Genomic DNA, 27,990 nt, shown 5'->3' with positions numbered 1-27,990 from the left:
GTGTTTCGTTTTCTTGGGAACTTGTGTCTCCACAGAGCCCCTCAGGGTATTTTGTGTGGGCAACTGCTTTTCTTCCTTAGTCATTCCCACCATGAAGCCTGGTTGTCAGATCAGACAGATCAACCACTTTTCTTCCAGAATTTGTCCTGGAAAGGATCTCTTCATCCATCGTGATATAGCCTCTGCTTTAGTCACTCCATTTCATTCTGTAAGTCTTGCCAAATTCTTTTTACTGCCACTTTCAAAAGTTAAACTGACAAGAGAAACCTATGATTCAGAAAAAAAAATTAGTGACAGAGATTTCTCAACTTTATATTTGGTAATTGCACATTTTTGCTTCTGTTATTTACAGGAGGGGTGGGTGATAGAGGGGGGAGGAAGACAGGAGCTGAGAATACAAAAAGGCAATATGCATTGGCTCTGATTCATACCGAACAACGATGCTCTCACAAGAAAGGGGAGCAAGGTTACACGAGGGAAACGACCCCAAAGGGTTTCTATTCTCAAACTGATGCAAAGGTGCACATCTTTGTAAAAGACTTACGGGTTTTGATCCTAAGCTAGAAAAAGTGGACAAATTAGAAAAGAAACATTCTATAAAGATCAGTGAAGAAAATTAGAAACACAACATTGATAGCTGTTAACGACTAGGGAAACAGGAACCAAACTATACCCAAGAGTTTATTTCAAAGCTGGTTCTAACAGTGATGCTTTCCTTCTGAATGATACCTTTAAGCATTATTTTACATGGATGATCACAACAAACTTTTTGACATGTTGCAGTAAATAAATGTAATTACTAGTCTTGGATATGGAAAAGCAGAGAAGTAGGTGACCCACCAAAACTCACGCTGTTAGCAAGGAGCAGAGTTTAAATTAGACCCAAGTCTTTCAAAAACCAGTTCAACAGTCCTTCCATAGTATTGCTCAGAAAGTCCTGGTAATGTCTAAGTTTCATTGTTTTAGTAACGTAATGGCAAAATCTTGCTTTAAGGATGAGACAAGTATGATTTGTGTATTTCCAGCAAAGAGTGTACCATATTATTTGTGTTTTGTCACTTTTAAGAATTGACTCTATTTCCTTGGATGTTTCACTGCAAGCCTAAATATTTAAGATGTTTGCAAACATTGTCAATCTGTCTATCAATTTGAATACAGACTCCAGACCATGGAAAATGCTGTGCCCTTGTAGGAGACCTGAGGAGCCACTGACAGGTTTGGGAGACTTATTATTGGAGCTGGGAAAAGACACCGGTTAAGAAAACCTTAGAAGAAAGAAAATATGAGAAAGAAAATCTGAATCATGGATTCCCTTTGTCTTCCCCTATCTTAACATGTGTTACCCATCTCTCTCTTGACTTTGTGAGATGTTTACTCCATCACCTGGTCATATGGTATTTATTCACTTTGTGAACTTTAAGAATTCTATGTTCAAGTGGCCCTGCGAATCCGAGGGTTTGGCATCTGTGGGTTCAACCAACTGTGGATCAAAAATATTTGGAAAAAAATTCCAGAATCTCCCAAAACGCGAAACTTGAATTTGCAGTGCACATTTACATAGCATTTACATTGTATTAGGCATTAGACATAATCTAGAAATGATATAAAATAGACAGGAGGATGTGCATAAGTTGTATGCAAATACTACACCATTTTATGTAAGGGTCTTGAGCTTCCATGGATTTTGGTATCTGCAGGGGTCTTAGAACCAATCACCTGCAGATGCCGAGGAACCACTGTATATCCACGTAAAGGCATATGCTCTATCAAATCGTAAATCCTGGTCATGTTGTTGACCTACACAGCACTCATTACAGCACTCAACAGTGTCCTGCATACAGCAGGTGCTCCATAAATGTTTGTTTAACTGAATCCATTTATATTGTATGCATAAAGTACTCTATGTGTTTACCAAGTGCTAATCCTGTCCTAAAAGATGAGAATAGTATCCGTTTTTTTTAATGTTTAATTCCCTTTATTTATTTTTTATACATCTTTATTGGAGTATAATTGCTTTACAATGTTGTATTCATTTCTGCTGTACAACAAAGTGAATCAGCTGTATGCATACATATATCCCCATATCCCCTCCCTCTTGATCCTCCCTCCCACCCTCCCTATCCCACACCTCTAGGTTATCACAAAGCACCGAGCTGATCTCCCTGTGCTATGCGCCTGTTTCTCACTAGCATCTATTTTACATTTGGTAGTTTATACATGTCAGTGCTACTCTCTCAGTACATCCCAGCCTTCCCCTCCCTGCCATGTCCTCAAGTCCATTCTCAACATCTGCATCTTTATTCCTGACCTACTGCTAGGTTCATCAGTACCATTTTTCTAGATTCCATACATATGCGCTAGCATATGGTATTTGTTTCTCTCTTTCTAACTTATTTCACTCTGTATGACAGACTCTAGGTCCATCCACCTCACTACAAATAACTCATTTTCGTTCCTTTTTATGGCTGAGTAATATTCCATTGTATATAGGTGCCACATCTTCTTTATCCATTCATATATCGATGGACATTTAGGTTGTTTCCATGTCCTGGCTATTGTAAATAGTGCTGCAATGAACACCGTGGTACATGTATCTTTATGAATTATGGTTTTCTCAGGGTATATGCCCAGTAGTGGGATTGCTGGGTCATATGTTAGTTCTATTTTTAGTTTTTTAAGGAATCTCCATACTGTTCTCCACAGTGGCTGTATCAATTAACATTCCCACTAACAGTGCAGGAGGGTTCCCTTTTCTCCACACCCTCTCCAGCATTTATTGTTTCTAGATTTTTTGATGATGGCCATTCTGACTGGTGTGAGGTGATACCTCATTGTGGTTTTGATTTGCATTTCTCTAATAATTGGTGATGTTGAGCATCTTTTCATGTGTTTTTTGGCCATCTGTATGTCTTCTTTGGAGAAATGTCTATTTAGGTCTTCCACCCATTTTTGGATTGAGCTTGTTTTTTTGAGAGAATAATATCAGTTTAAAATGCTAATTTCTTGCCTGGTTTCTGAATACTGAGCAACCAGGCCACCATGTGGAACCTGACACAGAGACAGGCAAAAAGGCACACCACCACCTGAATAAAAGACAACAGTATTTTGTGTGTATGATTTTCTCCAGAGGACCCCCCCAAAAAAGTAGAATCCCTTTTAATGTCTTTTAATAAGTTTAGAAAAAGAAGGCAGTGCCCCTTTAAGAAACCACTTATGTCAAAAGGTTGGTCAGAGGTCAGGCTATAAAACTACAAGATTAGTACGAAGTACTAGTGAGTACACTTTCCTGGTTGGTTGTTAATGGAGGAAAGACTCAGCTTCAAAGGGTGGAAAGCTAGGCAGGAAAATAATGAGGTGGAGGGAAATTACTCCCTTCTGATTGGAAAAGGATCATGAGGAGGGAATCACACTGAGGAGCCCTAGGGGGGCTCCGATCTCTCCCTCGCAGCTTTTTCTAAGCAGTGTGAGGCAGAGCACCATGTAGACCTGAGAGCTGAACAAAACGCCAGGGCCACTTCCTCTTTTCACAGGGAGCACTGGCCTGATCGTCCCGAAGCCCGGATGTTCAGGACAGCCTCTTAGAATTTAAAACTTCCGTCCAAGTCTGGACACAGAGGGACACAGAATCGGAGTTAGGTTAGGAGGGGACCCACGGCAGGTACTTGACAACCGTTGATGAGTAAGGAGAAGGTATCTGATTGTTTATATGATTATATTCCTAATAATGTGTCCTGATTCTATCATTCTCTAAGTGTTATACAACACAAATAACAGTGCTTAGAATTTTAAAGAGCTGTGTAATGAAGACTCACCATCCTGCTTAGTGTTACTGTTTCTCTCTTCCCAAACAGAATAATTTTCTTTCATCCAAGAATGATTTCTTTTTACTAATATTACAGATTCTGGCTAGGTGATCATGAACATACTGAGTGCCCGACCCCACCCATCCAAAATGGTCTTAGTCTGTGAGATCTATGCTTTGCTCCATCCCTCAGGAGTGGTATGAGGGTCATATTGCTTATTAGTCTCAGCCATGGTGACAAGGCACCTATCATATGAGCAGCAGGATGTGCTTCTACTTGCTCAAGCCCCGAAGTATGTGTCCTGCTTTGTCAGGGCATTTTTCCAGGAGCGTTTGTTGTGCCTTCTCTGTCCCACAGGCCTGGGTAAGACAGGCAGGTGGGAACCTGCAACCCTTTGCTGCAGGTGCTTGCACCTGGACAAACATCTCCTTTAGCAACAAAATACAAAGACACTCTAAAGGACTAAAAATAATTGTGAGTGTGTGCAGTTGGGGCAAATTATGAACAAGATACAAAAAGACCAAAAACCCAGCAAAAGTAGGGTGTCTGGAGCAAAAGCAGGGTACTGCGCATGCCCCCTGCACACAGCACCACCAAGGGGGTGGGCAGACCACCTGGGCCACCCCTCCTGCCCAACCCCTGGACCCACCCCTACCCTCTCCCCATATAAGGGACCAGCTCGCACCGCGCCCCTTGGGGAGCAAGCCAGGGCACCTGCTACTTGTTTTCGCTCCCCCGTGCTGCAGCACAAACCCCTTAAAGCCTTGCCTGAACTTCTTGTCCGGCCTCTTACCAGTTTCTATTGATTAAGGAGGTCAAGAACTCTGGTGCGTAACATTGGGATCTTGGGAATCCTGAATGTTACTGCCTAAGTCCCTTCAACTCTTCCCAGATTCCAAAGATATAGCAGACTGATGGCCTAGTGCGCTTTCTTGACACGCCAAAAAGAGTTCCCAAATGGAATGTCCAGATTAGGCTTTTAAAGTTTTGTTTGCGTGTTTTGACATTTGACAAGTTTTTCATTATTAGTTTTGATAATACAAGGATCGCACATTCATTGTAAAACATTTAAGTTATAAATCTAGCTAACAAACTGTTAAATAAAATACGTCCTATCCTCCTCTTTTGACAAATGTGCCTGTATAATGAATGGGAAGGCCTAGTTCAAATGGAGAATAATCTGACTTCTTGGAATTTCTCCTTGGACACTGGCAGTGCGGGGAAAGACAGCCTTTAGGTGCCAGCCTGCCCTCCTTTGCTTCCCACCCGCTGACTCCCCTTGGCCATCACTTGAGGCTGAGAAAGCATGGTTCACTATGCAAGGACTGGCCCAGCAGGTCAGCAGCTGAGGAAACCAGCCCAGAATACATTTGTGAAAGGAATTCTGGGCCCTGGGTACCTGGATCTTGGTCCCGACTGTGGGCAAAGACTGAGGATGAACATCTGCCTTTGCCCCTCTGCCTCTCTCTCTCTCACATGACCTGTCCTTATAGATGAAATTTGGGGGATGTGGCTAAGGAAAGCTGAGTTGGGGATAAATTTAGTCTGGGGTTGTGGTCCTCGGTCATTCAATACTATTGCTGGCTCTTTAGGTGCAGGAATGGATTTCTGGAATAGTCCTACTACCCAAGTAGGCTGAGTTAACCCTCAAGGTCCTGTACCATAGAGTGTGTCTTATAGTATATTGTGCTAATGGGGGGAAAATACAAAGCCAGAAGTTAGTAGTGGGAAATTCTTCCAATTATCAGATATGTGTACTCGTAAGTGGAACATTCAGTCTCATCCAGGACTGGCCAAATGGAGTTCTCTCCTGTCAGGAATGCATCTGATAAGGCAGCATATCCAAGTATAAAGGGACCATACATTTCTGCCTTTTTTTGATGCAATAACACATTTGATAGAGCTAAAAAAGTACCATTTTAACTGCCATTTGTAGAGCCATTTTGGGAAGTTCAATAAAACAAGTGTGAAATTACAAAATCTTGATTTGAACATGTGTGAAGTATATCGTCTTTGCTAATAATTAAATTGATTTGTAAACACACACACACACACACACACACACACACACACACTTTGGATAAAAGTGATGGGCCATTAAACAAAAGTGATACTGTGATCAGCTGTAGTAGATGAAAGACTGGCTTAACTTTCTACTCTATTAAAAATTGTATTAGCAAATTGTTGCTATATGAAGGGTAGATCAACCATTATGCAGAAAAAAAATAATGTAGGGGGAAAAAGGTATTTGCAAGTTGTCAGCCAGTTAACTATTAAAAATATTTTGTGTGTGTGTCTATATTTTTGGATTTCTTAACGTTTGTAGTATTTTCCAGCTTTTAAAAAATCTCTAATGTGTTGTGATGCCTTTGCTCACCTTAATCACTCATTTTGGACCTAATTTTGTGTTTTGCACTTTGCATTCTTTGTGTTAAAAGTCTCCTGCCCCACCTCCACTCCAATCATATAAACTCCATGTTCCCCAAACCTAGGTCTGCCTCTGGGTTCAGGGATAGAACAGATGAGCAAAGGTGGGCAGTCTCAAGCCATGCAGGAGGGATTTAGGTCCAGAAAGGCAGTGACAAGCAGAGAGTTTAAATGGATAGGAAAGGTATTCTTTAAATCAGATTAGAAGGTATGAACACTGAGTAAAAGCCAATATATTCAGACTAGTAGAAGGGAAATGTCAATATAAACTAAGAAAACATTTGACTGACAGGTAGTTTAATGGAAACGTGCTTTATTTTTTTTCAAGTCCATAGATGAGCTGAATTAATTCAAATAAAATATTTGGGTATACATATCCTTCAGTTAATCAGATACAATTCATTTAATATTTAGGGCCATTGATTGTATTTACATATAAATATTTAATATACAGTCTGACAATTCTAAACAAAAACTGTCTTGCTCTTTTAAAGCAAGGGGTTATACGAAAATGGACTGTGGATTTACCCCATGCAGAGGCAAATCCTGCATCCCTTGCTTACCATCTGTGTGACCTTGGGCAGGTGACTCACTCTCTCTGGCCCTCACTTTTTCCCTTGGATATTTCACCTAACAGTAGCACCTGCCTCATAGTATTGATGTGAGGATTAAATGAGATAATATATGCAGAATGCTGAAAACAGTGCCTGACCCAGAATAAGTGCTGAATTCATGTTACCTCTATCTTGTTAATCAAATACCTTCCTTATTGCCCATGATAAAAATTAATTTCAAACAAGCCAGGATGAGTTATTACAAAACCCGAATCAGATGGTAGCCAAATAGGTCTGGCTGAACAAATTGTTTCAGCTCTGGCCCAGTAACACTGTGGCAGAGACTTTGACAGATCATGCAGTGTTAGGCTGATGGGAGAACATGGTAAGAAGGAGAGTAAATTAGTCATGAGTGTAGCAAGTGATTGATATCATCTGTAACCCTCTAGGATTTCTCTGCATTGCCATGCTGACCAATTTAAAGCACAGCATTTATTCTCTCAGTCAGATGTTTGAATTCTAGATTTATACCGAGTGACTTCATCTATCTGACAAAATACAGAGAAGAATTACAAAAACAGAATAAATCTTTAAGTGGTTAATTGCCATGGCAATAAAACTGAAATAGATTCGTCATGTGATTATAGTATAAGATTCCAGGTACTATAACTGATATTCACAAATATATATTTAAGAATTTTCTGCTCAAATGTAACTCCATTGCAAATTAGCAAGTTGTAATGGGAAAATATTAGCATTTCTCCTCTTTATCTTTAAAACACATTCCTTCCCTTGAAAAATTAGCTTTGGGCCTACAATAATGATGTTTTAGAAAAAGAAACAATAAATCCTAGCATTGAGCAAAAGGCTCAGTATTATTCAACCATAGACTCAGTGACGGTTTAGAGAATAACATGTGATGTTCACTGCACAAAGATTTCTTTAAAAAACTATTAGCACCATAAGCTTTCGTGGGTTTTTTAATAACATTTTCCTACTAAAATACAAAAGAAATTAATAGATATAATTTAAACCGTATTCAAAAAGAAAGAGAGAAGAATTGGGTAGTTCTTTTTTTTTTTTTTTTTTTTTTTAGTAAGCAGGCCTCTCACTGTTGTGGCATCTCCCGTTGTGGAGCACAGGCTCTGGACGCGCAGGCTCAGCGGCCATGGCTCACGGGCCTAACCGCTCCGCGGCATGTGGGATCTTCCCGGACCGGGGCACAAACCTGTGTCCCCTGAATTGGCAGGCGGACTCTCAACCACTGCGCCACCAGGGAAGCCCAATTGCGTAGTTCTTAATGTGGCTCATACCTCATAATGGGCTTAGATTAAAAAGTAACATTTTCTTCAATGATGAGTCAGGAAATGTGGAAAGGATAGGCAGGTCCACAGTTACATATCCTAATTAAAATACAGACCCCTAGTATTTTATGTGATTAACACTATTTCATTGAACATGTGTTTGCAAGCCACAATTGTGGACAGTGCTACAGTTAAATTCTGTTTTGTTAAGTTACCGGTATAATTATAATTGAGCCAGAAATAAGTACTGTTAAAAAAAAGAGAGGGAGACTTCTAGTTCTAGAAAGCTGAGGACACATGACCACTCTCTCCCCAAATTCCCTTAAACTGCAGGAAGACGATAAAAAATTAAATACACAGCAGCATTTAAAGGTTGGACAGTATAGTACCAAAAGATCGGAGCAAAGAAAATTTTCACTAATAGGTAACAGAAAAAGGGAAAATGCAACTGAAAAACCTACAACCACTTCAAATGAAAGAGAATTCTCTGTGTCCGGGTGAGTTTCCCCAACAGAAACTCTAATAATTCCAAACCCAGAAGCAGCAGAGGCTAGAAGGAAGACAAGAGAGACTTAGCAATTGGTATGGGGCTCTAGAAGCACACAGCATTCTAACAAATGTATGGTCACTAAGAAATTGGTCTTCATAACCCAGAAGAAAAACCACCCATAGACCTGAAAAGAAAGCCTGACTTGCCCTATATGTCTTCTTCCTCCCTCCAGCCAGCAGAAGTAGGGCTTTCCAAATCAGAACACAAATTCATGGGCAGATAGGAAGTTTCAACTGAGCAGAGGAAATAATGCTTCCTAATAACATTGTTTAAATTAGATCCTCATCTATAATATGAACAGACCGCAAAGAGTCACCAAACATCCAAGAAAAACTCCAGCATGCAAGAGACACAGTATTTAGCAAACAAAAGAACTATATCCAGAGAACACAGAATTAATGCTGAAAACAAAAGAAAAGTTTAAGTACGTTATCCTCCAAGAGATTTGTAAAGCTATCACATTTATAAATTTAAAAAGAAATAGCTGGCTGCTATAAAAAAAAAAAACAGTGGGAGCTCCTATCAATTAAAGTAGATTGCTAAGAAAAAATCAGTAGATGATCTGAAGTGTAGAATGTACACACTGAACATGATAACAGAACTCTAGAACAATGTTCAAGGGGTGTTAGTCACCTCTTCTATTAGGAAAAAAATAGCGTGGAAGAACACGGGACATGTTCGGGGCAGGGAGTCATTTAGTTTGGCTACCAGGTAGTTATGCGCAGCAGGAGGGGTGGGAGATCCTGCAGAAAGTGGGGATTAGGAGATCGCCAGGGAGAAACTAAGGTTGTCCCAGGGCTGGCGAAGAGTCAGGAATGGAAACGTGGCAACAGAGGGAGCAGATCCAAGGCAGCTGACTGGTTAAGCCTCAGCTGCCTTTATCTTCCTCTCACTGTGATAAGAGCTAATCCCAGGAGAGCCTACAGATACAACAGAAAACATCTGGCTGGATATTCTGAGTGTAGGAGCAAGAACAAACTCTTCTCTAGCAGCCGCAGTTCTCTGCAGGTAAGGGGCTAAGGATCCGGGGAGGCTGCCTGACCCACATTGGAAGGAACGTCCTGATCTTGAGCTCAGTAACGGCTAGGGTAAGAAGCTAACCAGGCAGAGGCGAGGGCATTTACCTGTCTTCCAAAGGAATCCATCCCACTGTATGGTATTCCTGCTTCCGGGAACAAACATCCTACCCAAGCCAGACTTTAAACTAAACCAATTTTTGTTAAAGTTAGATTGAAACAGTGTTTCGGTGAGGGACATTTATCCTAGGATAGAGTTGTGTAGACAATAGAGATGTCATTTACACTTGTGTCATTGATGAACACGGTAACAGTGCTGTGCTGGTAAGTGTTTTAACAACAGGCTCTGCAGGGAACAAGCCTAGATGGTAGCATTTGCCAATTTTGTATTGTAAATACTCCTACCGTGGCCGATTTCAAGCTATCTGTGCAATGTGCTTGCATATGGTATTGGGAAGAGATGGCCAGCCAAACCCAGTGAACCATTGCATGCAGATCACTCCCATGTTGACACTGGACCTTCCAACACAAGCCCCATGACTTGCTGTAATTTTTCTGACTCTTCCTGAACCATCAAAAAAAAATCAGACACTGAAAAATTACTTATCTTTCACTCTTTTGAAAATCAGCCAGCTCCTTGTCAGCGTACTTTGAAATTTACTTGCTTAGTACATTTTACCAGTGGAATGGAACTCGTTTAAACAGATATTTAGGTGAGAATATACAATAGATGTCTAAGAGAATGATCTATAGGAAGCCAGTCCAGAAACCTATTAAAATGACACAAAACGGGGGAAGAAATCTCCCTCTGCCTCTAAAAAGCCGGAGACAAATCTGGACGCTCTTCCACTATTTTCCCAGGGCCTGAAAGAAAGTAACTAGTTCATAAATTCCATCAGGAGCTTGGGGATTTTTGATGTAATGAGTTTTACAGTTTCAGAGGAGAATGCTTTGCTAATAATTATGTAACAGTAATTAAATCTGAAAAAGGCTGTACTCTAACTATGTTGATTTATTGCAGCTCCTACAAAGTACTCCTCAAGAGTACGTTGGAGTGTGTGCTGCCTCCCTCCAGTTTTCTTTAAATTCTCACAGAGCACTGGGTCACAGATGGCCTGAGCTGCTATATTTTCCCTATTAAATTCCTAATAATCTTTTTCTGAGGCTGAGTCATGGAAGCCTGGGGATTTCTCATTTTAATTAGAAGGTTTAAGGAGCTAACTCTGTTTGAAATTTTCTCCTAGGAGAGATGGGTGCAGGTGATCCCATTCAGAAGAGTGACACAGTACCGTGGCCAGGACACATTTCCATATTAGATTGCAGTTTGCTTGGCTCAGGTCCTATTTCTGAGGTTGATGATGTATTGTCTGAAACTGAAGAATAAGCTTCGGAGAATAGGGTTATTTGGGAATTTTTCTTTTGGGGGACATATTTTGGCATTTGGTTCCCATCCCTACTTTGCATATAGAGCAATGATTCAGGGACATATCAACCTGAGCCAAAGTCACCAGGGAACAGATTTGGAGACCATTTGTCCATCTTCATTCCTGTAGTTTTCTCCCTTTGGCTCCCTCAGACCTAATTTCTAAATCTTCCAAGTTTGGGGACAAGCTCATATTAAATACCATCTTTCCTGTTTAATTTTACTAGCAAAAGACTCTAGAAATGTGTATGAACAGGCAGGAAAAGCTAGTTAAAATAACATGTATAATGGACTGAGCATTCAGAGAGTAGCATTCAGGATGAGGCATATAGCTGAAATCAGATGATCCTTTGGAGTTTACCAATGAGTTTGATTGTTTGTAGAAAACCTATCATGTAAGACAAAGTGTGTGGAGCTAGGCACAGTTCCCTTGATATTATAAATGTACAAAAAAGAAAATGCTTCTTCTAAGACAGTTGTTCAAGTTTTGTCTGCCCCGATCGCAAAGCTGGTTTCTCTGCTTTTGTAAAATAACGAGCACCTCATGCTTTGCAAGTGGCACCATCCAGAGAAGTCAAACTAAAGTGTCTCTACCTTTGTAGCCCCCCCTGTAGTTTTCATATGTGCATATGTTCCAGAGCTGGCAGCAAATGCATTTTATAAAGCTAAAACCATCAGCGGAACAAATGCATCATTGAAAAGATAGATTTTTGTAAATGTAGAATGCTGGCTTTTTCGTTAATTGAGACCACGAGAAAGATTTTTTCCCCCTTTCACATCAAAATGATATTCTCCTTTCGGTCTGTATTATTGAATTCTCTGGCCCCTTCAGATTCAGCTAATTGAGTTATTTCAAGGTTTGAGAAGTATCCTTACTCAGTTAGTAGGAATCCCCAGCAATTACTTTTGTGGCTTCATTTTTTCATAGCAATTCATTAGGTTTCTCAGGACAGATCCTAGTCTCTATAGCCATAATTTTAAATGTAAGCATATTTATATTCTGTACCTATGGAAAATAAAATACTGTATATATATATATATATATATATATATATATATATATATATATATACACACACACATATATATTTTCCACTGTTAGGATATGTCATTTGCCATGTGTTATAATCAAAAGTAAATCAAGAAAGGAAATAATAGTTTCCACACTAAATTCTGGGTTACATCAGAAGGTTTATAAAGCAAAGACATGGGCAGCTTGAGAATGTTATACTAAAAAAAAAATTTTGAAGGCATATAAGGATTTTTAATCTGTAAGAATAAGTTTTCTCTCAGATACCTCTGGGCCAAGCTAATGTTTCTAGAATGTGCTGGCGATAGCCATATGCTTCGTGAGTCCGTTCTTGAAATGTGTGGACAAGGTGGCTGAGAGCTGCCAGACTGCCCTGTGTGAGCAGGTTGGCCTGCATGATGGGTGTGGATAACACTGTAATAATAAGGCAAGCGACACCCAGCACCGTCATTGTGTGAGAGATCCAACCACGTTCACTTCAAAGTCCGGGTTTAGGAGAGGAGACAATCTTTTCATACCTCATTCATAACATGGCTGGATAGGAAAGGAAACTCTGTACAAAATAGACAAACAAAAATGCGCGTGGATACATGGAACTGGAGAGAATTTCAAGTTATATATGTTTATTCAAGCTCCTAATGACCAAAATCTTTCATTGGAAATTCCAGATCTCCATGCACCAGACTTAACCTAATGTAGGAAGCATGCTGTCTGAGCATTTGGTCAGGGAAAGAGTTAAGGGCATGATGTCTGCAGCCAGGTTCTTAAAGGAGTTAAACAAGAACATGTTTCAGACTTCTGATTAATGGCCAGGGACATTCCAAGCTGCTTTGCCTACCTCAGCAGTACATGACTCGTACAGCAGGGTAATATCTAATAACTAATCTTTGACACAAGAATTAAGTCATTTTGCAAGAAAGCCGATCATTAGAAGCCAAACTGAATTATAAGTAATACTATCTCTGTAGAGGATTGTAAATTAATTGGTTTTTAACAATAACATTTCTATATTTTATTAAAGCAGCATAAGAATTCAGTGAAGAAACGAATGTAGCAGATAAACAGGCCAGGTGCTGGTGATGCAAATGAAATAGATGACAGATGGTGAGTAGCACGCTCACTCACTGTGTGTGTATAATGGATAGAGGTAATCAAAGTCCTTTGTGAATTGGCGACTTTCTGTACATCAAGAACTTTAACGCGGACTTGCTTACACATCTCTCTACCCCCTGCTCTCAGCACGCACATGTGCCCGTACACACACACACACACACACACACACACACACACCCCTTCTCAAACACACACACAGCATCATTACACATACATCCTAATTATAGCCTAAGTTACTATCAGAAGGATGGGCTATAACTCTATTTACATAACACCACACAGAGATACCATTCCACCAAATCAACCTGTATACACTAAACAACAGATTTCTCTGATGAGAACATCACATTAAGGAAACAAAGCAACGTGTTTCCATGAAAGAAGTTCTATTCAGCAAGGAAGTGATACTTAGACCAAGAGGCTGGGCTTCAGTGGGAAAGAATTACTTCTGGCTCTTACATTGAGCTTTCCACTAGAATCTTTAAAATGTTGATGAACATTCTGATGGGTTTCCTTTTTGCCTTCAAATGATGGTTAAGGTGTCTCAACACTCAAAGAAAATGCTGACCCAAGTCGACGATTAGATTTCTAGATTGTATGTAGACTTCTCTCCTCTCCATTCTGGTACCAAGAAGATTGCTTTATTTTACTACTTCTTCTAATAAAGGGAAAACTGTACTCAGTTAATTCCAGGACATAAATTCATATCCCACATGGACTACAGAAAATAGTTCCTCTCAGGATCATAATAAATGAACATACAACTCACTGAGAATTATCTTGCATATGATCAAATTGTATTTCCTGTCCTATGTTATTATCTTAGCTTTATTTCCATCTTTCTTCCTGCTTACTGGACATTTCCACTTGGATGTTTAAATGTGACTTTAATATCAGTATGCTCGATATTACATGCATAGTCATTTTTCCACAACCAAGTTCACATGGAAAGTTTCCTTTCTCCAACCTTACTTTCACTCAGATGTGAAATTCTGAACTTTTCCTCTTCTTTTCTTTAAACTTCATATACGGTCAAAATACAAACCCTGTTGATTTTCCTTCTAAAATGTCCTGACATTTATCATTTCCTCCCCTGTCCTGTTTCTGGGTTCTAAACTAAGCATTGTGGCTGGACCACTTCATCAGCCGGCTGCCATGTGGTTTCCTCAGACTCTGTCTCTTCCTTCTCCCACTTTTCCCTATTCCCTTCCTGACTAGTCTTCTCTTCACGTTGCCTTCAGGGCTCTCTTTCCTACTTCATCTAAACCTCTGCTGGCCCTCAAGCTTCTCCAGCCAGACCCACTTTCCACTGGCTCTCACAGTGCACCATTTGCTCCATTGGGGCCAGATTCCTGTGGTCTGTGCAGTGCCATGTTTGTTGTGGGTTAATCTCCCGTGATCCATGCAGCTGCCATGTTCCTTCAACCTCAGAGCCTTTGCACCTGCTGTACCTCTGCCTGGATGTCCCCAATCCCTCTCCCTTCCCCTGAGCTTACTGAAGCCTGCTTGATCTCCCCTCTCTGTGAGGACTTCCCTGACTATTCTCTCTGAATCTCACAGTCAGTCTGCAACCCACTATTTAGCCCTTCATCATTTGCTATTTTGAATCGTTCTCTGGTTGCTTCACATGTGATCGAGTCAGCCCAGCTACACTGGGAGTCCTTTGAGTAGAAGAACTGCATGTTGCGTGTATCTGTACCCATCCCCATTGGCACGCACTCGTGGTGCCTTAAAGCCATTGTACCTGCTTTCTTACTGAACAGCAGATACCCGGCAAGGGGGCCACAAGTACTCTGATTCTTCACCAACACTTTATCATCCAATTCAAATCATTGTCCCTTCTTTCTGTGCCCTTGAGGCTTGATTCTAACCACAGACTTCTCTGACGAATGCTTGACCCCTTGGACCTTAATTCTGACCAGGTGCCCTACCTTAGGTAAGCCCCTTTCTGGTTCACCTTGGTCCTGGGACCCTACTTTGGAGCCCCTTTTCTTTCTCCTTTGAAAAATCTGCTCAGATAATCTACCCTTATGAGTGCTGAGCAATAGTAAATACCCAATTAGTGTGTGTTCATTAATGTCTCGTTTATGGGAAAAATACATTTCTTTTTTTAAGCTACAGCACAAATCTGTCAGATCATTCTAAAGTACAATTTACCTGCCCTTCCTTTATTTATATATATGTGCCTACCAGAACACGTCTATACACCAGGCCTTAAATTTGATTCCAAGAAGCTTAAATGACATTTGCATTGCAGGATTCTGTGCTTAAGGCCGCAGAAGGCGCTGGAGTTGGCCTGGTGGTACTAATTTTGTGTTGACTCTTCCTCAGGGAATAGTATGCTTTTGGACTGTTTCTGATTTCCTATTAGATGGCATTAAAGGAAGTATATTATATCCTGAACCTAAAAGGATCAGCTCTTTAATAAACCAAATTGACCTTTCTGCTTTTTTCCCAAAGGGATCAGGGTCCTCCTCCATGCCTTGAAGCCCCCTTTCTTCCCTGGAAATAAATTGATTTTGTGACTGTTTTGTTTGGCTTTTTTACGTGGCAACCACATATATGGTGAAGAATAATGACAAAGAGTCATACTCCTGGGCAACTGGGTATAGCCAGATGAGACGATAAATATAATTTGTTGAATTACAGAGGTAGCTCCTGTTCTGTCGGGTGTGTGTTCAGCTTTGACATCTTGGCAAAGAGATGATGTCATCAGAGTCACAAGGCAAGTGGCAGACCACCTGTTAAGCATCTAGTCACAAGTCAAAACCAAGAGCCCCAGGTTTATAAATGTTCCCCTTTAAGTCTCATCATTCCAATTTGAAGTTATACCATTTTCAACAAAAATCTTTTTATTATCAAAGCTCTATGTTAAGGATAATCAAATATCAGAAGACTTGATGTTTTAGTACCTACCTATAATCATTGAGTTTATCATGGTGGAAATGGACAGCCTTGCAATTCATGGATAATTGGAACACTAACATGTAGGAACTATATTAATACCCTAAATGAAAGATGCATTGGTACACACTGCTTTTGCAGGCCTATGTAAGAGTAATGGATATACTGGGTAATAAAGGCATGACTGGACTGTTCTGAGCTAAGATCACCTTTCTTGTGACCACTCAAAACCAAGATTTTGATTCATTGCAATTGTAATGCTCAGTATTAGCACCTCGAGCTCTTGCTGAAAAGTAAATTTACTTATATCCCTTAGATATCCCCCTTCTCCGACAATTTTGGCCTTTCTTTTGCGCAGGAGAAATTCTGCAACTGAGTTCCAAAATCTCTTCTTCCTAATGCATCTGTAAACAGCTGCAGCTCCCTGTTCAATATTGGCTGCAGCTGTCATAATGCCCCAGAAGGACAACAAAATGGAGAGAGCTCCCCTTAATTGCCTTGCCACCCCTGATTGAATTTATGTTTTGTTTTTAAGTAACATTTTGTTGCATTTGTATTACTGAAATCACCAGGTTACAGTAAACTATATTCCCAGATCAATGTCCCCCGAAAGAAAGCAGACGTGAACTTTATCACCAACAACAAATTCAATTTTCACATTACCTGCTGACAAAGAAGCTTGTTTCAACAACACTTGCGGATTCCTGAGAAGTCCGCCAAACAAGAAGAAATCCACAAGTCTCAGGTTTTAATGTCACATAGGTTTGCTATTTAACTATTGCTTTTCACCTCTAGGTGAATTGATCTTGGCATGTTTTGTTTTTGTTTCAAAATCAGATAGGGTGACACATAAAGATGTTCCCAATTGGAACCTAGTGCATTGATGGCGGGAATGTGCAGGCTTTATGGAAGACAGTTTGGCATTTCCTCAAAAAGTTAAACATAAAATTATCATATGACCGACCAATTCCACTCCTAGGTACATACACCAAAGAACTGTAAACAGGGACTCAGGTACTTGCACACCAAAGCTCATAGCAGCATTATTTGTAATAGTCAAAAGGTGGAAACAACCCAAATGTCCATCAACAGATGAATGAGTAAGTGTAATGTAGTATACACATACAATGGAATATTACTCAGCCATAAAAAAGAATGAAATTCTGACACATGCTACAACATGGGTGAACCTTGAATATATTATACTAGGTAAAACAAACCAGGCACAAAAGGACAAATATATGATACCATTAATACGTGATATCTAGAATAGGCAAATTCATAGAGAGAGAATGGAGAATAGGGGTTATCAGGGGCTGGAGAGAGTGGGAATGGGGAACTATTGCTTAATGGGCACAGAGTTTCTGTTTGGGATGATGAAAAATTCTAGAAATAGATAGTGGTAATGACTACCATACTCAGTGGCACTGAATTATACACTTTAAGATGGTAAATGATATGTTATGTATATCTTACCACAATAAAAATAGTTATTTTCAAACCATCTAGAGCTCAAAATTGTGTTACAAATTTTAATGTGAATTCTAATAATTAGTTTATTAGAGGTGGGTCAAAGTATAAAGTTTGAAGCAATAGGAATTTTATCTATTAATTTCTAAAATCTTTGTCAAAGATAAAACTAAAATAAATGTTTTTTATGTCTTTTGTTCCATTTTTTTCTCTGTGACTTGTAGAAATACATGCACACATATATAACATTACTTTGCTAATTAAATGTTACATGTCTTTGAATTTGTGACCTGTCTTTCATTTTCTTTAGTGTTAATGAATTAATTTTACACTTTAATATCAACACTAATTTTGTGCTTCATCTAAAAAAGTCAAAAAGACTTTTTCCCTAACCTGAGGTCAAAAGATAATATTTTCTTCTAAAACTTTTATTGTTGTGTCTTTCATATATAAATTCAGTAATTGGGTTTTGTACATGGTGTAAGGTAGGGTTAAACTTCATTATTTTTTTCTGTATTAAAAACCACTAGTTCTTCTACCTATTTTTGGAATTCTCTATTCTTTCCCCCAACAATCTAAAACACTCCTGTGTCACATAGAAACATTCCATATATATGTAGGTCTATTTCTGGGCTCCCTCTTCCGTTCTGTTGGTCAGCTTCTCTATTCCTGCATCAATACTATACTGACTTAATTACATAGTTTTATAACAAGCCTTGACACCAAGTACAGCAAGTTCTTTCATCCATCTCTTCCTCTGCATACTTTGACTTTTCTTGACTCCATGGTCTTACATACAAATTTTAGAACCAACTTCTCAGGTTCCATGGAAAACACTCTTAAGAGTTTGATTGGAAATTCATTGAATTTATTTGGAGAGAATCAACATCTTTACAGTATTGGGTTATCCTGCCTATGAACACACACTACCTTACCACTTATTAGACTGCTTTAGTGCTTTTTAACAAAGTTTTCTAATTTTCTCCATACAAGTCTGCACACATTTTGTTAGATTTATTCTTACGTTCTTTACAGTTTGTTGTTGTTATTGTAAATAAAAAGGTTTTTTTTCTTTATTTGCATTTTCTAACTGTGGTTGGCATTTATTATTTTTGTATATTGACCTTAAATACAAACACTTTAATAGATTTTCTTATTATTTCTAATAATTTGTAGATTATTTTGGGTTTTCTAGAAATAGTTCTATTGCCCACAAATGGTGATAGTTCTGTTTCTTCGTTTCTCATCTTTATAACTTTAATTTTTTTTTCCTTATCTTATTCCACCAACTAGAATTTCCAAAACAATGTAGAATAAAAACCATGAGAATGGATATTTTTGTCTTTTCTTGCTATCGAGAGACCTCTTTCAAAGTTTTTCTATAAAAAACAATGTTGGCTGAGGTTTGGGATAGATATTCTTCATAGGTTTCTAAAGACTTTCCTGGTTTGTATGGGTTTTTAATAATAAAAATGTATTTAATTTTATCAGTGTCATTGCTTTTCCTCCTTTTATTGAGACAATAATATATTTTTAAACTTTAATATATTAATGTGAATTTGATAATAATTTAGAATGTCTAAGATTTTAAAAATTAAAATAATAATAATAATAATTCATGTGACTAAAACAAAGAAAGAACTAAAACAACAGCATGTAATTTGGGAAATAAAAAAGCAGTCCCCTGCTACTCTGAAAGTGGTTGAGATCAGAAATATTTAAATCTCATAATATGTATGAGTTAGAAGAGTTTGATTAAAATCTATAATTTAAATGGCATACTTAGGAATCGTTGAATTATCTTCCATTTGAATTCTTTCAAACTGTGTTTCTTGTTGAGGAACAAATGTGTAACAATAATTTAGCATAGAAAAACAAGTTAATACAGAGCTATGGGCCAAGGATCTTCTCAGTTCAAAGAGAATTAAGGGTCACAAAAACTTGATTTGGACACCCCAGCTGTAAAAGACATTTGGGGAACAATCTGGAAAATTTGAAAATGGTCTGATTATTGTACAATATTAGGGAATTATTGATAATTTTGTCAAATGTGATCATGGCTTTGTGATTATGTAGGAACACGGACTCCTTTTCCATGGATGTCTATTGAAGTTTTTCTAGGTGAAATGTCATGATGTCCATAACTAACATAAAAGCACTTAAATGGAAATAAGAAAATTAATGAAGCAAATATGGCAAAATGTTAACAATTGTTAAAATTAGGTGCTGGATATATGATTGCTTATTATATGGTTGCAATTTCCCACAAGAAAATAAGAAAGATTTCTGGTATTAAGTACTAAGAGAAAATGCTGTGCTAGGCAACTCCTGATAAAGCCCCAAAGATCCTCGCCTCCTGGTATCTGCGCCCTTGTGTCCCCTTCCCCTTGAGTGTGGGCTGGACCTAGTGACTAATGAACAGAATAGGGCAAAAGTGGTAGCATATCACTTCTGAGATTAGACAACATAAAGACTGTGGCTTTTGACTTGCCCTCTCTTCTTTCTCTCTCTTGGTCTCTCTCTCATTCTCTCTCTCCTCCCTCCCTCTGGGAAAAGCCAGCTACCATATTGTGAGCTGCCCTATGTGGGGGCAGAGGGGGGAGAGGAACGGGGCTGCCAATGGCAAGGAAGTGATGCCTCTAGCCAACAGCCAAGGAGGATCTGAGGTCTGTCAATAGCCACAAGTGAACTTGGAAGAGGATCTTCCCTAAGTGAAGTCTCAGAAGACTCTGAGCCAGAGGGACTAGCTGACCTGTTCTGGATTGCTGACCTACAGAAACTGTGATATGGTACAAATTTGTTTTTTGTTTTTGCAGTACGCAGGCCTCTCACTGTTGTGGCCTCTCCCGTTGCGGAGCACAGGCTCCAGACGCACAGTGGCCTGTGGGATCCTCCCGGACCAGGGCACGAACTCGTGTCCCCTGCATCGGCAGGTGGACTCTCAACCACTGTGCCACCAGGGAAGCCCCCAAGTTTGTTGTTTTAAGCTGCTAAATTTGGGGGTAATTCGGTATGCAGCAATAGATAACTAACACAAATATTATGAGAATAAAAGAAACTAAACACATAACATTGCTAGAGACATTTTGAAACATCATGATTTCAATTATTGTTTTCAACAAGGAGTTAGCTCTTACTATTTCAGGAGTTAATCACTTTGGTAGGAAAGGGAGGTCCATTTGGCAGTAGGAAATGATCAATAAAAATTAAGAAATGCTAAGCTATCATTCTGCAAGAAACAGGTCTGTTGACTTATGATTAAATCAATAAGCATGTATAAGACCCCTACAATTTGTGCAGCACTGTTTTAGATGACAGAATGAAAACAACATAATTAAAATGTAGCCCCTGCCATTTATTGAACTAGAGTCTATTGATGCATAAACTACTCACTGAGATTATACTAGGCAGATTTTGATGCCATTTTCATTCTTCCAGGCCATCTGAACACCACACAAGGAAACTCCAAATGGACAACACAGCTTCTAAGATTTAGTTAGCTTACATCTAGAAATTAGTTTATATAATAGGAAGAGCTGCAATTAAAGACTCACATCTGCCAATGTCTGTGTAAGATGGTGGCATAAGCATAGATGCAGGGGAATCCATTTTCAAACTTCTCTTTTAAACGGCCATGAAAACACACCAATGAGAGAACATCTGCAACCATCATTCATTAACAATTATTTATTGAGCACCTACTGGGTGCTAGAGACCCTGTTACGCACAGCCTAACAGAGGTGAATAAATTAGATGTGGACCCTGCCCTCACTAAGTTTATACTATACTGGAAGATGTACAAATAAGTTATATCTATGTATTATGATGGATACTATGAAGGAGAAGTACAGCATGGCAGGACTGCTTCACTGAGGATGTTTGATTTAGGTTGTGACCTGAAGAATAACAAAAATGAGAATATTTCTAGTGAGGGCAGCAGCATTCTCAAAGTCCTTGAGATGAGAAAGAACTTGGTCCAAAAAGAACAGAAAGAAGGTCAGTGTAGCTGGAGTGTTGGGAGCATGAAGATAGAAGACGGCTAGAGAGGGCTTCCCTGGTGGTGCAGCAGTTGGGAGTCCGCCTGCCGATGCAGGGGACGCGGGTTCGTGCCCCGGTCCGGGAGGATCCCACGTGCCGCGGAGCGGCTGGGCCCGTGGGCCATGGCCGCTGGGCCTGCGCGTCCGGAGCCTGTGCTCTGCAACGGGAGTAGGCCACAGCGGTGAGAGGCCCGCATACCACAAGAAACAAAAACAAAAAAAAAGAAGACGGCTAGAGAGGATGGTGGACAATTCTGTAGCCAGTCAAGAATGTTGTATTTCATCTGAAATGCAATGGAAAGCCTCTGAGGGGATTTAAGAAGGTGGTGAACTGGTCTGATTTATACTATGAATAGATCTCTCTAGCTACTGTGTAGAAAATTGTGGGAGACCAGCACTGAAATTGAGACTATGATTAAAAACCTTCCAACAAACAAAAGCCCAGGACCAGATGGCTTCACAGGTGAATTCTACCAAATATTTAGAGAAGAGCTAACACCTAACCTTCTCAAACTCTTCCAAAATATACCGGAGGGAAGAACACTCGCAAACTCATTCTACGAGGCCACCATCACCCTGATACCAAAACCAGTCAAAGATGTCACAAAGAAAGAAAACTAAAGGTTAATATCACTGATGAACATAGATGCAAAAATTCTCAACAAAATAATAGCAAACAGAATTCAAAAGCACATTAAAAGGACCACACACCATGATCAAGTGGGGTTTATCCCAGGAATGCAAGGATTCTTCAATATATGAAAACCAATCAATGTGATACACCATATTAACAAATTGAAGGAGAAAAACCATATGATCATCTCAATAGATGTAGAAAAAGCTTTCGACAAAGTTCAACACCCATTTATGATAAAAACCCTCCAGAAAGTAGGTAAGGCGGGAACTTACTTCAACATAATAAAGGCCATATACGACAAACGCACAGCCAGCATCATTCTCAATGGTGAAAAACTGAAACCATTTCCTCTGAGATCAGGAACAAGACAAGGTTGTCCACTCTCACCACTATTACTCAACATAGTTTTGGAAGTTTTAGCCACAGCAATCAGAGATGAAAAAGAAATAAAAGGAATCCAAATGAGAAAAGAAGAAGTAAAGCTGTCACTGTTTGCATATAACATGATACTATAGAGAATCCTAAAGATGCTACCAGAAAACTACGAGAACAAATCAATGAATTTGGTAAAGTGGCAGGATACAAAATTAATGCACAGAAATCTCTTGCATTCCTATACACTAATGATGAAAGACAAATTAAGGAAACACTCCCACTTACCATTGCAACAAAAAGAATAAAATACCCAGGAATAAACCTACCTAAGGAGGCAAAAGACCTGTACGCAGAAAACTATAAGACACTGATGAAAGAAATTAAACACGATACAGACAGATGGAGAGATATACCATGTTCTTGGATTGGAAGAATCAACATTGTGAAAATGACTATACTACCTAAAGCAATCTACAGATTCAATGCAATTCCTATCAAACTACCAATGGCATTTTTCACAGAACTAGAACAAAAATTTTCACAATTTGTATGGAAATACAGAAGACCCTGAATAGCCAAAACAATCTTGAGAACGAAAAACGGAGCTGGAGGAATCAGGCTCCTGGACTTCAGACTATACTACAAAGCTACAGTAATCAAGACAGTATGGTACTGGCACAAAAACAGAAATATAGATCAATGCAACAGGATAGAAAGCCCAGAGACAAACCTATGCACCTATGGTCACCTTATTTTTGATAAAGGAGGCAAGAATATACAATGGAGAAAAGACAGCGTCTTCAATAAGTGGTGCTGGGAAAACTGGATAGCTACATGTAAAACAATGAAATTAGAACACTTCCTAATACCATACACAAAAATAAACTCAAAATGGATTAGAGACCTAAATGTAAAACCACACACTATAAAACTCTTAGAGGAAAACATAGGCAGAACAGTCTATGACATAAATCACAGCAAGATCCTTTTTGACCCACCTCCTAGAGAAATGGAAATAAAAACAAAAATAAACAAATGGGCCCTAATGAAACTTAGAAGCTTTTGCACAGCAAAGGAAAACATAAACAAGATGAAAAGACAACCCTCAGAATGGGTGAAAATATTTACAAATGAAGCAACAGACAAAGGATTAATCTCCAAAATTTACAAGCAGCTCATGCAGCCCAATATCGAAAAAACAAACAACCCAATCCAAAAATGGGCAGAAGATCTAAATAGACATTTCTCCAAAGAAGATATACAGATTGCCAACAAACACATGGAAGGATGCTCAACATCATTAATCATTAGAGAAATGCAAATCAAAACTACAATGAGATATCATCTCATACCAGTCAGAATGGCCATCATGAAAAAATCTAGAAACAATAAATGCTGGAGAGGGTGTGGAGAAAAGGGAACACTCTTGCACTGCTGGTGGGAATGTGAATTGGTAGAGCCACTATGCAGAACAGTATGGAGGTTCCTTAAAAAACTACAAATAGAACTACCATACAACCCAGCAATCCCACTACCGGGCATATACCCTGAGAAAACCATAATTCATAAAGATACATGTACCACAATGTTCATTGCAGCTCTATTTACAATAGCCAGAACATGGAAGCAACCTAAGTGTCCATCGACAGAGGAATGGATAAAGAAGATGTGACACATATATACAATGGAATATTACTCAGCCATAAAAAGAAACGAAACTGAGTTATTTGTAGTGAGGTGGATGGACCTAGAGTCTGTCATACGGAGTGAAGTAAGTCAGAAAGAGAAAAACAAATACCATATGCTAACACAGATATATGGAATCTAAAAAAAAAAAGGTTCTGAAGAACCTAGGGGCAGGACAGGAATAAAGATACAGATGTAGAGAATGGACTTGAGGACACAGGGAGGGGGAAGTGTAAGTTGGGATGGAGTGAGAGAGTGGCATGGACATATATACACTACCAAATGTAAAATAGAGAGCTGGTAAGAAGCAGCCACATAGCTCAGGGAGATCAGCTCGGTGCTTTGTGACCACCTAGCGGGGCAAGATAGGGAGGGTGGAAGGGAGACGCAAGAGGGAGGAGATACGGGGATATATGTACAGCTGATTCATTTTGTTATATAGCAGAAACTAACACACCATTGTAAAGCAATTATACTCCAATAAAGATGTTAAAAAGAAAAAAAAAAGAAAATTGTGGGAGAAACAGCGATGGAAGCAGGGGCACAACTGTCTCTTGGGCCTGTACTTTATATATCTTCTCTTTACTCCCATTATGTTCTGCTCCTTATTCTTTTCTTTCACATTCGGAAAGAATTTACTGAACTCTTCTAATGTAATTTAATTTTCTGGAGCACCCAATTCTCTCCCTGTATTACAGTTTAGAATTTTGGAATTGTGATTTTCATCTGTTCATATAGACTTTTCTAGTCTTAAAATTGCCTTTTCTTCGCATCTGTTTTATCTAGCTCCATGTGTACAAGATATCTTTTGAAAACAATTTTATTGTGTTTTTTTCCCCTTATTTACAAAAGGCAAGACATCTTCACATTAGGAAAAACTAGAAAGAACAGATAGGTGAATGAAGAAAATAAAAATAGAGTCTTAATTGCACACTTTAAAGATAATCAATGTATGCCAGTGGGATCGTAAGTTTTGTGCCCTTTTATTGTCTGTCTTCTTTCACTTAAAATACGTCACAAAAATCTTTCCATATGAATGTTTATCTCCAATGCCTTTTAAAGCTGGGTAATATTTGCGTGTGTATGCTGTCAGTTCAAGCATTTTCTTAATTTTCCTATTTATCCCTGAAATGCTGCAGTTTCCTACGGGTCTTTTTTTTTTTTTCTGTATGTAATGTCCTTGAAGGGGTTCATCTCTTCTCATGACTTTAAAGATCTCTTAAAATATACATATATGGGACTTCCCTGGTGGTCCAGTGGTTAAGACTCCGCGCCCACAATGTAGGAGCCCTGGGTTCGATCCCTGGTCAGGGAACTAGATCCCGCATGCCGCAACTAGAAGATCCCGAAGGCCACAGCTAAGACCCATCGCAATGTACATATATATGTACAACTGAATCACTCTGCTGTATACCTGAAACTAACACAACATTGTTAATCAGCTATACTCCAATATAAAATAAAAATTAAAAAATAAATAAATGATGCAATCGCAAAACTGTGCCTTTAGCCCAAACCTTTTTCTACTTAACTTCAGAGTCATGTTTAGCTATATGCCTAACAGATCCATCCAGATATCCTTTCTCAAGTGTTAGCGTATGTTAGCATCACCTGGAAGCTTGTTCAAACACAGATTTCTGGGCCCTGCCACCAGGAGTTTTGACTCCTATACATCTGATATCGAGCCCAAAGATTTGCTCTCCTAGCAAGTTCCTGAGTGATGCTACTGTTGCCCTGGGAACCACGCTTTGAGAACCACCGTTCTATAGACACCTCAAATTCAGAATATTTCAAACAGTAATCCTCCTTTTTACCCCCAAAGCTCCTCACCCTTGCTTTCACCATTTTTGTTACAGTATGAAATTCATATAGAAACATGTCCATATCATACATTTTTCATAAAATGAACACTCATGTGTAACCAGCACCTAGGTCAAGAAGCAGAACATCGCCAGGGGCCCCCAAAGCCACTTCACGGCCCATCTTGCCAAAGTGGTTTCAGACACCATAGACTGGTTTTGCCTAGCTCTGTGCTTATATAACCTGAATCATACAGTATGTGCTTCTTTGTATCTGGCTTCCTTCTCTCAACTTCATTATTGCATATGGTGTCGACTTCATCCTTGTGTCTGTCGGGCACACAACAGGAAAGGTTAGCACATGTTAGCCTCCCCTTTCTCACCACTCTCACATCTAATCTATGAACAGGTCTATTGACTATAACTCCTAGTTATATTTTCAACTCATCCCTACAATTAAAGACTCAAAAAAAAAGACTCTAATCACCTCTCATGGAAACTATTAACATATTTTCTCAACTGGTCTCCTTGCCTCCTTTCTCTTGGTCCCTCCACTTTGGTGCCAATTTGGTCATTTAAAATGAATGACTCTCTTCCTGACTTAAAAGTGAAACACCAGGAACCAAGTTGTCAAATACCACCATCTGTTTTCCTTTCTTCCTGCAATTTCCCTCTTTCTCACTGCAACTGGGGATGTTCCTGATGACAGAAAATAGTCAGTTACAAGCCAAAAACTTTACAGTTCTCTTCTGTTACTACTCAGGAGAACTAACCCAGTCCCCTTAGTTTCAGTTGAAAAGGAAAGTCCTGGAGAAGGATGTTGATTGGTCCGGTCGGGGTCAGGTGCCCAATCCTGGATAGGCAGGGTGGATTCAGGCCAGAAAGCACAGGCATGGCCATGGGAGATCCACATAATGAGTGGCATCTCCAAGGCCTTTAACCACACACTGGGTCCTATACAATCCATGTAAGTGGCGTTCTAGAAAGCTGAATTTGAGTGGAGAGAGGGGAAACAAAGTTCAAAAATAGAAAGATGAAAAAAAGACTTGAGTCATCAGATCTAAAAGGTCCTGGACAGGAATATTGAAACCATGCATTAGTCATATCATATTGACATTTCCAAATACCAAGAATAAATGACAAGTGAACCAGGAGAGCACTGGACTAAATACTAGAAGATGAAGAAACGTTCACAGAGTTATAAGGAAACAGAAATTTTCTCTTAAAATTCTGTACTCAGACAGACTGGTGTGCAAACAAGAGGGGAAAGTATAACATTTGCGGACATTTAAAGATTTGAAAATGTACCACCTATGTCCATTTTCTGGAAAAAAAACATCTTTTTTAAGTCCTAGGGAAAATCATTTGGTCAATCACTCCAACGACAGCAACAACAAGAAAGACTCTGAATGCAGGGCTCAAGAGAGGAAAAATTAACCTACAGAAATGAGCAATATAACTGCTAAAATATATAACTAAACCTAAACAATTGTGGTTAATGGAGTTGTGAAGTTTAATGCTGTTATTTAGAAATGAACCTTAAAGTCAAAGATATTACGTCAAAGTAAACTGAAACTAGAACTCTAGGTTATTAAAATAATTGGGAGAAGGGCAGGTAGAGGTAAATAAAAACATATTCATGTCCTTTTATTTTTTAAGGAATGGACAGTGTTATAAACACTTAAATTCTGGGTGTTCAAAGACAAAGCTAAATTCCCATACATGTGCTACAAAAGCTAAAATCAAACCAGCAAACTATAGCCCAAGAGCTAGCTGGCTGTCTTTTTAAGTCCAGTTTTATTAGATCCTGGGCTGGGGTTAGGATGAGGCAAAGTGTGCAGTGCAGATTTCTGTGTTTATTT

At 39.1% G+C, this 27,990-nt stretch overlaps 1 long non-coding RNA gene across 1 annotated transcript in view; it reads right to left on the bottom strand.

Annotated features, from left to right (window-relative positions):
• LOC307191724 overlaps positions 1 to 27,990 on the bottom strand; it is a 69,587-nt gene continuing 41,597 nt past the window's right edge. The window contains exon 3 of the long non-coding RNA XR_013829831.1: positions 1 to 267. This is a non-coding gene — a long non-coding RNA (uncharacterized lncRNA). The remainder of the gene's footprint in view (positions 268 to 27,990) is intronic.

The sequence above is a fragment of the Stenella coeruleoalba genome (assembly GCF_951394435.1).
Source record: "Stenella coeruleoalba genome assembly, chromosome: 9".
Taxonomy (NCBI): Eukaryota; Metazoa; Chordata; class Mammalia; order Artiodactyla; family Delphinidae; genus Stenella; species Stenella coeruleoalba.
Note: the sequence above shows the minus strand (reverse complement) of the source record. Positions and strands in the feature narration are given on the sequence as shown.